This window comes from Ixodes scapularis, unplaced genomic scaffold (assembly GCF_016920785.2).
Source record: "Ixodes scapularis isolate PalLabHiFi unplaced genomic scaffold, ASM1692078v2 PGA_scaffold6__148_contigs__length_123643588, whole genome shotgun sequence".
Lineage (NCBI taxonomy): Eukaryota > Metazoa > Arthropoda > Arachnida > Ixodida > Ixodidae > Ixodes > Ixodes scapularis.
In genome coordinates this window covers 113,882,193-113,894,924 of record NW_024609881.1, presented here as the reverse complement: position 1 = coordinate 113,894,924, position 12,732 = coordinate 113,882,193, and positions in this window count along the sequence as shown.

Sequence of the window (12,732 nt, the reverse complement as noted above, 5' to 3'; positions counted from 1 at the left end):
GAGTTTCGGAACAAACGAAAACAAGGCACATTACACCAGCCTTACCGAAGCTTGAAAAATAGTTCTCAGCAGGGGTTGGTTAACAATCTCAGGCAGCATGCCTCTGTCCGGAATATACACTTGGTTAAGTCACCAGAGGAAAAGCCTCTTTTTGCCAACAATCGCTTATCCGCACGATATACTCAGTGCGGACTTTATTCGCGAGAGTGCAGTACTTCCAATATTTACAAAAAAACGAACCAACAGAAAGTAGAAACTATCAAGATATGATCAATGAAACTTTCCTGCATGTGGTGTAGAGCTGCGATAAGCGATAAATATGGTATAACCTGTTAAAGGCTTGTGGCGCCATCAGTGCGTCTTTTGCATACCGAAAACCATTAACGGCTCGGTGCCATACCCGAGCGCAGCAAAAGAGGAGAGCAGCATTAACCCCTTTAATCGTTTTCCGGAGTTCAGAATACGAGAGAGGTCTCAGCTAAAAATGCGCAAATACTTCGTCTCGGTTTGAGGCGCACAACAATAAACTGTGTTGCTCGCTGACTTTTTTTTTTTTTTTTCTAATCACGAACGTACATCTCTTTCGCTTTTTCTTTCGCTAAAGCTTGCGCTGCCGGAAATCACGCGGATGGGCCAACAAGGCATCATCAACCCTGCTGTCACGAACCAGGAACAATATTGCAAAAAAGACAATGACAAGGAAGCCGGCATAGACCATCGAAAAGTATGTTGCGGAATGCGAACGAAACTAAGACTGATTTCGTTTTCAACGTTGGGTTTGGTGGTGCTGCATACACTGAGTGAAGAGAGGTGAATAAAGTTCAACAGAAAAATCTGTGTTTATAAATTATTTTCACGGAGCGTTTAGTACACCATGTCGAGCCAATCACCAATTTTTATATTCTTGAGATTGCGATTGAGAGTGGTAGATTGTGCGGTATGAACTAATATGGGAACCTATCTAATTATTTAGTCGGGAGAATGCCAAATATATAGATAATTATAAAATAATAAAATTGGTTAATAAGTTTTATGTCACATTTTCTCCGTATTTAGAGAACGAAGGTCGACTTTTGATGTTTTTAGCGAAAGACATTTATTAATTCACAACCTTTCCTGGGCAAGTACGTTGGGTGAATTATTTAGAACAAAAGATATCTATTCTGATCACGCGATTAGAACATATAAAATGTTGTTTGGCATAAATTCCAAAACCGAACCAAAACAAGATACAAAAAATAAATGTATAAACAGCTTCATATAATTCAATTCTCTCTTGGAATGAAATATGCATTTCGTCAATCCACGGCATTGGGACGCTGCCATTCGACTAAGAACTGCATTGATATGCCACAAAATAAATTTTGGCACTTTTTGCAATCTTACTGCCACAACTCCTTGTTTTTCCAGAAGGGACTTTTAAAAAAACGTTCAAGGGGCTGCAAACAAAAAGACAACATCGCGCATTTTCATGAAATTAATGTTTTTGCATTTTTTGCAATGACGTGTGACGTCATTATGGGAAACGTAAAATAATGCAGCCTCCCATAATGACGTCACACTTGACGTCACTCGTGACCCTCGTAACGTAACGCGTGACGTCACGTGTGTCGTTATTATGGCAAAACGTCCCGAAATGCAACGCGCGGTTACACCGACGGGGACGGCGACGCCGCTTAAGCCGGAAACGGGCGCCTAAGAGCTGTGCTCTAGAAATACTTTGAATCTTAAGAAGATATATAGGACACAAGAAAAAAAAAAAATTAAAGTCCTCAAGCTATCTAGAGTGATGAATGTATACACTCCAGTATTCATTTCTCAGAAAGAACAGTACGGCTAAGTCATTTGCGTGCCTAAACAACGCGTAATGCGCTCAAGCACGTGATTGGCCAGAGAGATGTTCATGATACTTTTTAGTCTTCGTATTTTGAGCTTCATTTCGTGGAAGCCTTGTCACATGGAAATATTTTAGTTACTTCTTGCTCATAAATTGGTATAATGTTACTTTTATCTTAATGACCCTCACTAAGAGTATGAGGTTATTGATATCAAGCATGGCTGCTCAAGATACAACAGTAACGGTTATTCGTCGTTTTTTGGTCTGGAAAAGGAACCTGAACTAGCATACCTTCAAAAATAATTATAACAAATGGGGCAGTATCAGTTACAGTGGCCAGCAACTTCATACAATTAGATATAATGAGAAAACTACAAAGTCAAAGTGTTATATTTTTGTTAAAAACAAAAGTAAATGAACTCCTGTAAAAAAATTGTCTTCCTTATTGCTTAGTCTGAAAGAAAAAGCGACATGAAAAGAAACGTTGGACTGATTGTTACAGCGATCCTAAGAGACGACGCATCTAATGTGTCCAATCTTGGTGTTTCTCATAAAATGTCGGACCTCTGAAAAAGCTGGAGTCCATATCCGAGACATTTATTCTGGTTCGTCTTTTCTAAAGAGAGGTAGACCCCACGAACTAAAAAAAGACCAAGTACTCATTCAAGATTACTTATTAATTACCGCGAAATACACGAGCGTGCGGGACTCCTCCTACCTCACAACAAGGAAGATATTTTTAACAGATGTATACATTCAAGAGCAAGCAGTTACGAGCGACGATGTTTACTTGCAACGGCGTTACATGTAACGCGTTCTGCGTACGTCCGATCAATCAACTCTGTTTCACTTTAAGTCCGTCCACAGCCAAACTTTTGACCGGACGGAGCCAATCACGCAGCGCAAAACAAAAAAAAAAAGTGCTTCGTCACGGCGCCCATTGAACTTGTACGTTGCCTATCCCCGAGTTAACCGATCACGCACGGTGAATCCGCTGCGATCCTGCCTCTTTCTTCGGCGTGGTACTGCAGAGCCGATGATTGCAAACCCAGCAAAGACGGCACTTGCTGTCACATGCACGTTTGTGGCTGTTTGATTTACTCTATTAAGTGGTAGCGTCGCCTGCGTTCGTACTTAAGGCGATAATGAGTACAGATATTGAGAACTCCAGCAACACAGGACGTGGCTTAATGTGCTCTTGACTCTTGCCTCGAGATTAGTCCTTCCGGCGTTCTCATCATCTAATCGACTGCGAAGCGACGGCCAGTTGCAGGGGACTTGCCATTCCCTGTTCATCTTGGACTTTCGGTGAGTATACTAGAAACGCTGTAATGATGGTCCGCCCGCCGTGTGGCCTATTTTAGATTTCATCGCCCAAAAGCGTCCCGCAAAGAACATTTTTTTAGAAATATGAGGATTGACCCACATATACGCGATGGTTCTTCCGGCGTCTTCGTTCTCCTTGGCGAGAATAAAACCAACCAAAAAAAAACAACCATTCGTGGTTGGTGGGAGGGATCTACTTTACAATGGCCGGCCTCTGGTGCTATGAGCAGGTATATAATCGTCTGCTCGAGACTGCTCGAGCCGTCAAACGCTTCTTTACCTCCAGTGCCCATCAGCCGCACCATGAACGTACTCGTAAGTTTCGCATCCTCGTTTTTCCTCTTAGTCTGACGTTTGTTTCTCGGACCCACTCGAAACGATGGTCTTGGTTTCTTTGGGGAGAGTGCTGAGACCCGTAATAGCGTTTGATGTTGTTACTAATAGCTGGAGTAAAAGGTAAAGAGTAATACTAGAGCCTTGATTAAGGTAGGAGACACGTTTAGAAAAGTTTGCTCTATCCATGCTCAAGTGCTTAAATTGATTCCTATATTACTATTTATTAGGGTAAGCACTTTCAGATAAATTATGTACGTTTACAAAGTGGGAATTATTTTAAGACATCTTTAATTTTGTTCGAACGGTTTAATTGCAAAAAAATAATAATTTTATGGACGTCAGTAGTTATATTTATATAAGCTTGAACGAACTCGAGTTATAACTCATTGGTTTTATTTTAGATACCTTAAGTTTTGCTTGGTATCTTAATTTATCATTTAGAAGTTCAGACATATCCGAGAAGTGAATGTCGACATGATATTCTGCCATTTATAATTCAAGAAGATAAAGAAGACCCCAATATTGGATCACAAGTAAAGTGGTGGGAACAGGCCGAACAGGGCGTTTTAGAAAACCATTGCAAGGGCTACACATCTTTGTGCCGATTTAATTAGTGTAGTCTGGTTTACGAAATCAAATCAAAACTATTATTATGTAAGCCTTCGGCGTTAGCTATAATGTCAGTGTAAGTTTTAAAAACGTGAGGTAGAACTACGCGCTGCTGGCAGGATATGCTAAGTTGCTCTGATTACATAATTCGTGAAACTATGTGTATTCTAAAAATATTTGAGTACACTTTTCTGCAGAACAGAAAGAAAAATAATCACGCAAACATTGTTAGAATGCAAGCGAATGGCAAAGCTAACAATGCGATGATATCTAAAAAATGCGATGCCTGCAGGGAACATGATCTAGTGAAGAATCATACTCCTGGTCCCAGTAAACTAAAACAACTTTTGTTTTGAGTGTACATAAAATTATAATAAATGTCTTCTTTTATTATTTTCAGGCCGCCGCCTCGTTCTTCGGGCTTATCGCCGCCGCCTACGGAGGTTACGCCTCAATCCCCGTAGCCATTGGCCATGTTGGCCATGGCGGACATGGTCATGACGGCTACGGATATGGTCACGGCTTTCTTCATGGCGGCTACGGGTATGGTCATGGCTATGGTCATGGCGGACATGGCCACGGCTATGGTCATGGCGGACACGGTCATGGCTATGGTCATGGCGGGCACGGCCATGGCTATGGTCATGGCGGACATGGCCACGGGGGTCATGGTGGCTACGGACACGCTGTGGTGGTGGCCCCACCCCCGGTCGCTGTCTCCTCCGTTGAATTCACCAAGACAATTCAAGCCACCCCACACGTAGCCCTGAGCTATGGGCATGGGGTTGGGCACGGTCATGGCTATGGTCACGGCCATGGATACGGGCACGGCCTTGGTCACGGTGGCCTTGGTTACGGTCACGGCGCTGGTCACGGCGCTGGTCACGGCGCTGGTCATGGCGCTGGTCACGGCGCTGGTCACGGTCTTGTCGTCAAGGGTGTTGAATTGGTTGGAGGCTACGGGCACGGCTATGGACATGGACATGGCTACGATCCTTGAGCAGTGTATGTTTTGGGAATAGTTGGTTTGCCTTACGTCTTATCTTATACGGGCATGAAGTACTGCAAGCCTTGCTCTGTACTAAAGTATTTTAGGAAGGGTCAATGATTAGAATGGACATGACAAAACAAAGCATGCATGATCTCCAATTTGTTTTCCGACATCTCCGTACCAGCATAGCTGATTCTTCTCTTTTCAGCAATCTCTGATCAACAGTAATATTTTTATTTGTATCGTGACTTCAACTTATGGTTCTTAAAACTCAATGATTGTTTCGGAACCAAACTTCAATGCAATATTACATTTATACAAAAAAAAAAAGGATTGAAAATTAATTACGATAGATACATCGATTCCAATCGAGTTCGCTGAGAAGACGTTAACATTTTGTTTTCAACCCTGAACTTAAATTCGTAATAGGGATGTATTTTTACGCCGATAAAGCTAAAAAAAAAACTCAAATTGCTGGGCTGACTTTCGAACAGGTATGTAATTTGCTGCAATAAACAACTTGACTGTTACAGTCAATAATATTTTTTTTTCTGACAGCTAAGAAGCATTTTACTTAGTTTTGATGTCGGTGTTTTTTCACACTTGTTAACTCTGTGGCAAACAGTGCTCAAACGTGACTGCATTGCTTGTACTTCCTATTTCAGGAAGTTGAAGAACATCATTCATTGGAGGACGTCTTCTGCGCGAACGCCAAGTGTTCGTAAGATATGACAGAAATAAAAGTTTTTTTTGTTTACTGAACACGTCTGCGTCATCTCTCTCTTCTGATACATTTTGTTACTGCTACTTTTAGAACAAACAAAAAAAAAACATCCGACTTAACTGCATCAGGGATCGTGCCAATTTTCGTAAAGATGGCAAAGAACAAACTTGCGATTCCGCATCGACGAGTCAGACGTGTCGATACTTACATTTTTATTCAAACAAAAAAAGAGGAATGTCACTGCTAATAAGGACTGTGACAGTTAATCTACATTTCTACCCAAAAACAAACTCAAACTTAGCTTTCTAGTTACTCTTCTGGGGACGGCATCTCAATGCGCACAAACTAATAAAAAACAAAACAAGAAATCATGCTTTTTTTTTAAACTTTGTGTCCCATTCTTTCTTGAAGACCTTGATGCCACCAAACGTCGAGGAAAGGAAAACAATACAAAAATTCCAGATCACTAAAGTGCCGTGTACAATACCGACAAATCGACCTCTTTCTGGGTCACGGACGACAAAGGCTTACGAGTTATAACTATACTCCGCGACAACTTTTCTTGGCAATGCAGTGGAAGGTACAGGACCGCGAACCCTCGCCCATTTTGAGTGTACGCAGGCTCTCCTCCTCCCCCATTTCCAGGGAGAGGAGGAGAGCCCGCGCACACTCAAAATGGGAGAGGGGACGCGGGCCTGTACCTTCCACTGCATTGCCAAGAAAAGTTGTCGCGGAATATAAGAAACCCAGAAAGGTCAATCTTGAGCTATAAACATGCTTGGAATTTTTGAATAACACAATATACTTCGTATAGTGCACACATTGCGCTTCATTGAAATAGTATATTTGACTAGGTGCTTGGAACATGCTCTTTCTATAATGTAAAAATGTTAAGGTAGGTTTCTTTTCAATCTAAACATATATATCTATATATGCGATTATGGTACCCTTCTATGTCGGATGCCTATGTGCGCAATCTATTTCTTAAAGAGCGTTAATCTAATTTAGTGTTAAGAGGCAGAATGAGAGTTGTCCACCTTGTCGGTCTCTAGTTTAACGACGCGAAAAATAACATTCAACAATAAGTAATATTAAGCATCCGCCTATAGAAAAGATTAAGGCTGGAATCCACGCTGTGGAGGTGGTTGGACTGCGAAGCTGTGGTATCACCTACAACGACTGCCTACTGCACTATACAGACCCTTCTTATGGCAAACGCCACCAGGTGGTGCTCCAGTCCTTGACGTCCCAGAGAACTTCCGGTTGATAAATAGAATGAACGAAGGCCACCTTAGCACCGCTGCTTGAAATGTACCATGAAACGTTTAACCACCAATTCTTAAGGTGAACGCCAAAAGAACGAAGGAGTGCGATATCTGTTAAAATTTTTCGACTATTCTTGTAAATTAGCTTGCCTCCTCTAAGGTACAATAATGTACAGCCGAAGGCCCTCGTTTAATCTCCAACTTCGTTGTCCGTGTAGCATTTATGCTTTCTAGCACTGGTGACATAAGCAAGCTCAACACATTTGCAAAGACGGTGCGACCGGACATTTATCGTGACGCAAGCGGCACTTCATGTTTGCAAACAGCAAAGGGTCTGTACCAAGTAATTGTCGAAACAAAAATAAATGCACTGTACCAAATTGTTTTTTGTTTTATATGAAAGACGTTACAGTTGCCGCGGCAGCTTATGGAACCGCAATCATTACCGTGAAACGCATGCGGGGCGCGCTACGTGCTTATCATCTATCACGTGGCTTTGACAGTTGTTTTGTGGTTTTCTTATTGAAACAAGTGTCAAAACCACCCAATAAGGGATAAAGGGCGCGCGAGCGGCGATAAGGTGAGCACGGTGCTTTTGCTGTAGACTATCCTGTTGACTTCCGTTCTGTCGACGAACGCGAATAACCCGAACGAGTCGTATACGGCTTCCCTGTAAAATATTTTTTGCCTTGAAGGGGGGGGGGGGGGGGGGGGGTCTGGTATAAACATTGGTTGATTTTAACTTTTTCATCTAAAGCGAGTTCAACTTCAGTGAGTCATTTGTGAAGAAGGTAATATTAACTCTGACCAAAGCCTTTTTTCATCCTCCTTTATATGTGACCGCAGAAAACTTTTTTTCGCTAGTATACTTCACTTCGGCTTTCCTAAAATATACCGGTGCGATTTGTATCTTTATCACCAGAAATCACTATGCCACAAATGGGCAGATATGGTAGACAATACTAAAGGAGCAGCACTGAATGCTGGTGTCACCTCCATAAACAAAATGGTGGCCTAAAAACAGTCTGTATTGCTCAGCGTCTCTGACACTGAAACCAAAAACAAATTGAAATGTGTGCTGTACCACTGTACCTACCTAAATAGTGTGTGTCATCGATACCTCGTACATGTTCAATCCGTCTCTGACATTGTGCTAAATATCCATAACACCTTTAGCATGATTTTGTTTCTCGCGATTCTGCACTATCCGTCTATCGTAAAAAGAGGTACGTAATTAGGATACAAAACTAGAAATGATTGTGCTCTGCATGCTACAGTCAAGGACACCTAAAGAAACACGGTGCGCGGAGGGCTCCTTGCATCCGATAATTGTTCTTAATGAGGTACTGATGCTAGCTGATAACAACGTCCAAGGACTTATTACGAAGCATGAAATACGAACACACTAACACTAGGGACAACTAAGGAGAAGACTAGGGACAATAAGCAAGTGAAACGTCATGCTCGCTGCAGATTGATATTTCTTGTAAAAATGTGCCCCTTGTTCAAGGTCCAAAGTTTATTTTTCACGTGCTTACCAACAGCTCGAAGGCTTTCGCTGTAAAGCACTAAACATAAGATCCATATACACTAAAAATGTGCGTGCCTAAAAGTCACATACAAGCTTAGAATCGTACACATTTGTTTTTTACTTTTCGAATAAAAGTACATGTGTAAGGGTTTAAGCTTGTGTATGACTTGTAAGCACGTACATTTGTGGCGAAAATGTATCTTGTGTTTTGTGTTTTGTAGCGAAGGCCTTCGAGCTGTTGATAAGCACGTGACAAATAAACACTGAACTTTGAGCATTGAAAATTCAACACTGCCTCAACGCACAGCGCACCTTTCAGGTCCAGTCTAATTTTAACGCGACAGCCCTAACGAGCTCCTGTCGCAGGAAATTCGGCGTCGGCGTCGGCGTCGGTGGGACTGGAAAATCCTGACTGGTCGATAGAGTCATGATGTCACAAACATGTGTGACGTCACGAACGTGACTTTAAGCGGGAATTTCAAACCACCCACAACGCTCACGTGTGACGTCACACGTGACACGTGACGCTACCGAGTAGGCCACGCACATATGTACTACGCTTGTCGGCATGGGAACGAGCGGAGGTTTATATGAGAAGACTTTGCAAACGGGGCCCGATAACGTCCACTCTTAAAGGCGAGGCTTAAGTACCCTCCAAGTCTTTAGTCTTGCCCATTGGTTGGGACACTTCTAGTCTGCGCCGGGGATCGGCTGTCTCCGCGTTCTGCGGAAACGTGGACTCGCAGGATTTTCTTAGAGTCTTTCGTCGACTTAATATTTCCATGGATGTGCATGAAAGCGTGATTTAGGAAGCTGCCACCCACGCACGCGCCCTACAGCAGATCTTTAAACTGCTGCGTTGAAGAAGCAATATAAAATGTCCTACAGTTTTTATTCCTCCTCAGGTATTGAAGTGGGTATAGTCTAACTGAATCTCACTTTTTTCCCATAATGTTCTGCAAAGATCTTAGAGGCTCCAAAGTTTAGAATATAAAAAACAGCGAAATCTGCAGTCAGAACAAACAAAATAAACGTAAATGCAATTGAACAACATACACATCGAAAAAGGTATGTTTGGCTATTTTTTATTTATTTATATTTATCTTATACAACAAAAGCCTGTTATCCGTCAGTCATTTTTGCTTACAAACCCTGGCGCATACACATACACACAGAACCATGCGAATTAACTTTGGTATTGACTCAATGATATTATCATTCAATCTTTTCAGTCGCTCAGTGCTCTCCGTGAAAGTAAGATACTCGGAGAAAATCACACCAACTGACAAAGGCGCTTCAGAGACAATTCCCATAATCCTCGCGGCCATATTTGCCTCCTGGACTGTGGAACGCATTCTCAGCATGCGGAGTACAATTATTCTGCGGGCTATCACGTGACGCGTATGAGTGCATGGCCTAGTCATACGGAATTTTGTTTCATGCATGATAAACGCTGGAAAGGTATGTGCAGTTACGTTGCCCACCAAACACCCTTTCCCAATAATGAAGAAACTGATCGATCACTGAGCATAATGTTTGATCGTCTCAAATATTCAGTCAAACAGATTTCTTCCAACATGTTGTAACTAAAATAAGGACCCCGACTTCACTTAAGAGCCAGAGGCCAGATTTCCGAAACTTTCTTACGACAAAAAAGTTCGTAAATTTATCTTACGACAAAGTTACGAACTTTTGAGTATTTCCGAAGAAAAATGTTCTTAAGTTTTGCGTAAGTTAAGACGAAATCACCCCGCTCGTAGGATTTTGTCGTAACGTACGCAAACCTTGCGAACATTTTGCTTCTTGAATGCTCGAAAGTTCGTAACTTTGTCGTAAGATAAATTTAATAAATTTTTTTTCCCAAGAAAGTTTCGGAAATCTGGTCTCCGATGACACAAGGAAGGCTGTTGGTCGTTCCGGCGAGCATGCAGCTCCCACCGCCCTGTCAAGGCAAAGGTGAACCAAGTATGCTGAGCGGAAGTTCGCCTGCTTCTTGCACACGGGTTGCGATGATATCAGAACACCGCGTTCCTATTGACTCACTGAAAAAGAAAACAGATGATAGACCTTAAGGCATCTAGCATTAAGGTCTACCCACTATCCTCTCAATGAAAGCCAATCAGAGCTCTGTGTCATTCGGACGTCACCTCAACTCCTGCTCAAGAACCAGACGACTTGCATTCCGTATAGGCTCTATCCGCATCAAGCTGCGATCGTATTTCGCTGTGCACCAATAAGGCACCGGATGGCCTCTTAAGAGCTATATCAATGCAGGATTAGGCTTAAGATCCCCAACAGAAAGGCACCGTTAGTTTTAGGGCAAATATTCTTCTTCCAAATCATAATCAATGAGAGCTTAGGATGAACAGGGCGCTACCTGCCATGTTCACACCTCTTAGTTCGTGTTTCGTTCTTCGCTGCTCGTACCGCCTCAAGCCGCAAGCTAATAAATAGACTTCTTCCCAAACATGAAGCAGTTCACTGGGGCCAAGTCCACGCATTGCATGCAGGGAACTAGTTGGCCGTGGAGTTTTGGTTTCGATCGCTGTACCAGTGGGGCGGTGGGGCTGTGTGGAGTCGTTGGCGTCGTCGCGTCGTATGGGTACGGTTTTTCGTCGCATCGCAAAGGCTACGAGCTCGCGCTAGTAGACTTTGCGCTTATCCACGTTACGAAGTATAAATTCACAATGCATGAGAGGAAGTTTTCGTGGATTGTGTTTTCAGGCAACACTATGTGTAGCGGGAGGTCGCGCTGCCCGGAGGCGCGCCGGAGCGATAAGGGGCCTCTGAAAACGATCTGGAACTCACTATTCCGTGCTAGCACAACGAGGTTCATATAGAGGTTTGAAATGCAACAGGAAACACGATTGTGTGCGAACCATCCTATCAATCACGGCTGTTTTCACACTACTTGAAAGATCAAAAGCGGCTGCTATAGTGTCAACCTATGTTTTACAATATATATATATATATATATATATATATATATATATATATATATATATATATATATATATATATATCTCCGCTGCAGCTTGCATGATAATTTCGTCAAAGAGAAACACTTTCACACAAGTGTACGTTGTTGCCATGTATGCGTACAAACGCTAAATGCGCTGATTCCCTCGTGAAACGACGATTTCGATAGGTTCCGGACAGACTTTGTCTTTGAATTTAGTATTGAAACAACTGAAACGGCGTAACCACGTGGTTGTCAGAGAAGTCACGCAGCACAGCTTGGTTTTGAGTACTTAAAGGGGTACTTTGTGAATCAGCACTCGATATAATCGGCAGGTTGTGCACGGTTTACCGTCAGCGCCGCACGCGTCGATGCGCTGACCCAGACCAAAACCATACGGTCCGCCACTTCGCCCGCCCCTTGCCAACTATAGTTCCCAGCATGCAACTTTCGCGCGGTGTTGCCGGCGTACGGTGCAGCGACTTTCGAGCACAGAATAATAAGCTATTCTGTGCTCGAAACACTATAGCTGCTCACTTAACAGTGAGCAGCTATAGTATAGAACGCAATGAGTAAATCTTGCAGGACGTTCGCACCTTTTAATATAATTAAATGCAGCTCGTAGTAGACATGGCATGTCACACGTCCTTATACCTATCGGTCTCAGTAATATGTAGCGTCTGCTTTCACGCAAAAAAGTGGCAGAGCCAATCGTCACACTCTGCGCAGAGATCTTGGCGACTGACGGGGATGATAATTTTGTTTAAAAATGAAACAAAAAAATTGGGCGGTGAATAGCTGCACAATGCTGCATAAGTGTCCATAAAATTACCTGTGGGTGGCTCAGGCAATGAGACTGTGTGATGTATGAGAAGCCGCGCCTCGTTCACTGGTCCCATGCGTGTTGTTTCAGGCAGCTGGACGAGCTCGCGCCGCATAACGTTAGTGGTTGCGCAAGAGGTGAATGCCCGTGGATAGGGCATACGCGAAGTCCCGTGACCAGACATCTCAGGATCTATAGACCAAATCAGTTTCCCCGCAAAAGTTAGCGAGGAAATTGGCCTGACCTTATGTGACTTGGCGTCATGTTACCTACATGCCCCTTCGTTTTCTCGGCTAAATTTGGCAGAAGAAATAATGTCATGTGACCTCAC